The sequence below is a fragment of the Corvus brachyrhynchos genome, unplaced genomic scaffold (genome assembly GCF_000691975.1).
Source record: "Corvus brachyrhynchos isolate BGI_N302 unplaced genomic scaffold, ASM69197v1 scaffold279, whole genome shotgun sequence".
NCBI classification, from domain to species: Eukaryota; Metazoa; Chordata; class Aves; order Passeriformes; family Corvidae; genus Corvus; species Corvus brachyrhynchos.
In genome coordinates this window covers 3925175-3928385 of record NW_008246060.1, presented here as the reverse complement: position 1 = coordinate 3928385, position 3211 = coordinate 3925175, and positions in this window count along the sequence as shown.

Sequence of the window (3211 nt, the reverse complement as noted above, 5' to 3'; positions counted from 1 at the left end):
ACACACCGGGACCGGGATGTGCCGGGAGCGGGGATCCGGGACACAGCCGACCCCGGGACAGGGATGTGCCGGGAGCGGGAATCTGGGACAGACAGAACCTGGGACCGAGGGATATGCCCGGGGGGCTCCCTACACACCGAATCCTGGACACGGGATGTGGCCGGGAGGTCTCCGTTCCGCACTGAACCCGGTGTCGGGATGTGCCCGGTCGGGCCGTGCCCGGGGGATCGGTTCCACAGCGGGCACCCGCGGGGAACAGCCCGTTTGCGGGGGTCATCGCCTTGTACCACAGAACCCGTGAGGGGAAGCCCTGGACTCGCCCGAAAGCGCTGTGGGGGAGCCCAGGGGTTCGCTGCGCACGACCCAAACAGCCCCAAACCTTGCTTCGTTAAAGAGCCTTAGTACTTTTCTGGGGGAACAGCCCCGGCCGCCAGTCCCGCTCCCCTCACAGCACACAGACCAGCTGGCATGTTCATTCAGGCCTCCATACATCAGCAAAACCGCTTCAAATTAAGATATATGGACACCCATCTCTCATTACTGATAATGTATTTCCTGATTAGTAGGTGCATTCGTTTCTTTCCTCCCCCCCTTTTTTTTTTTTTTTAATTTAAAAAAAAGAATTATTTCTTTGCAGAGTAGCAGCGAGCTATAGTGGAGAATATGTGCCATGTATTCTATGGCAAAACATGGTCTGTATTGCTTCTGGATAAATTAGTCACCAAGATTGTATAATTGGTTTCTCAATTATTTATGCAGGGGTCTTTTAACAACAGTAATTCTTCCATTAATGGCAAGTAAGGATTTCATTATCTCTAACTGCACTACCTTTTTGTTCCATGCCATAGTAAATTTCAAATTTTACTCTTTTTAATGGCTATAATATATGAAGGAATTCCATCTCTGTAAAGTAATTATTCTTTTCGCCTGCCTGGGAATATAAGTGCAGGTCATTTTATTTTTGGTCTCTTAATCACAAGAAAAGCAGTAAAAGGGCTGTTCCTACTCCTCAGCAGTGGGAACTGTTTGCTGGGATCTCTGTCCGTGTGACTGTCCCTGGCATGTGATGCTGCCTCCAACACAGCTCAGAATGGAGAGGGGGTCAAGCAGGAGTCCTCATCCAGCACCAGCAGAGACCCACAGCTTTGCCTCAGCCCCATCAGGAGGCATCAATTCAGGGCTTTTCAGGCTAGAAAAGGTCCTGCATCCCCTACCCACCCCTGTGGAAACTGAGCCGCACTCCTGCATCCCATTACCTCCGTACTGATCCTGGTGATGACATTAACATGTAATAAAGCCACTGAGAAACCCTCAGCACCACCTTGGCAGCTGTTGCCCCACAGCTGGATTTCCCATCTCTGGGCTTTGTTAGGGTGGGATTTCTCCCAAAACATAAGAGCATTGTCATCAAAAGATGCTGCCATAGATGCACAGATCAGCTGATGACATCCATGAGGCCTTGTGAGACCTTTTCAGTGCTGTCCTAAAACGCCCCTGCAGCAATCCCTGGGCACTCCTGGGTGTGCAGGGCCAGACAAGCCCAACCTGGGGCAGTTGCCAGCTCCTCTGCCCTGCAGCTGTGTGCAGGCTGAGCCTTTCCACCAGCATAGGCTGTGGGATAAAAACCCCGAGGGATTAAAATAGGATTAAAAAAAATAGTGAGCACTGTTTTGGATGGGCAGTTGCAATTCACCAGAATTGCTTTCAAGTAGGTTTGCTGGTATTTGGGAAGCTGGTTGGACACCGCTAGGTCATGAGGAAATGTTATTTCATGCACGTCCTCCACAGCACAGGCGATAGCTGGAAAGCTGGTTTGTCTCTGTGCACACGCACATGTGTTCCTCAAATCAAACTCATTTCCAAACAAGCAGGTTTGTGACTTGATGTCTTTCTCCATCCATCTGCCCAGCTTTGATCAGCCAGTTATCTCCAGGACTGCTCACATTTGAGTGTCTTGCTGAATCAAGGCGTAAATATTTTGAAAGCCTGAATCAGCAAAACACGCATCTGCTCCGGGCTAATCTTACCCAGCAAGCCCCACGGCGTGCTTAACCTTAAGCCACTCTTCAGACCTATCAGTGTTAATCTTAAGTGCTTTGCTGATTCGGAGCACTATAATTTTCCAGAGGACATGTCCTCTGCTCCTTCAGACACCAAAATTAGCCTGAAAACAGACAGGCAGGTGCAGGCAACATCCTCACCCCGGCAACTGGGCCGGATTGGCTCAGCCAGGGGCTGCATCCCTGGAAGCACACCAGGCAGCTGCTGGTGCTGCCTTCAGCAGAGCATTTCTAGAGTGGTGCAGACAGCAGCTATGGAGATCAGGGATCTTGAGGCTAGAGGGGAGCTTTCCCCCAGCTGCCTCGCCGTCCCTCTCTCTTTCTGCTGGGCTGGCATCAGAGGTCTCACTCCCAGCCAGCACGCCGACTTTCATAACAGTAAATTATAACTTGGCACTTCTGTAGCTCTCTCTAGTTCAAAGCCATGCTGAAACATTATCTAATTAATTCACACAATAGCCCTGGAAGGCAAGGAAGGGAGGTAGGAAGCTGAGTTACTTGCCCAATGACAAACACTGAGTCAGTGGAGGAGTGGGAGGGAAACTCAAGGGCCCTGGATGTTTAGATCTGAGGTGGCATCTTTCTTGTCGCAACAGCATTTCAGTCATTTAAAAAATAGTACCTGTATATTTAATTACAATTACAGCCAACTACTCCAAATTAATAGATTAAACAGGGAGAGAAAACGTTATCCTAATTAGCACCCCCCAAAAATAAAAAATCACATGCTTTTCACATCTGTAGGATGTTAGCCAAACCAATTAAAAAGTATAAATATATGGTATAACCAAAAATAGCAAAACCAGAGGCTGCCCCACTGACAGGGCTGCTCAGGTGCCACTGGTCCTGGTCCCCACTGCAGGCAGCAAGGGGCTTGGCACCACAGGAAAAGTCACCACAACCAGCCTGCCACCACCACAGCATCCGCAGGACTAGGTCCCCACCCTCCTTGCCTCAGTATCTCTTTATTGCACAAAAAATAAATGCAGAACTATAAGGCATAAAGGGAAGGTGCTCACTGAAATAAAGAATATGAAAACGTCACCAGCACCCTTAGAGTAGGAGAGCAGACCAATCAAGAAGAAGAAATAATAAAACAGGGATTTATTCACAGAAAATATCATTACAGGAGGCAATGGGCAATTAGAAAG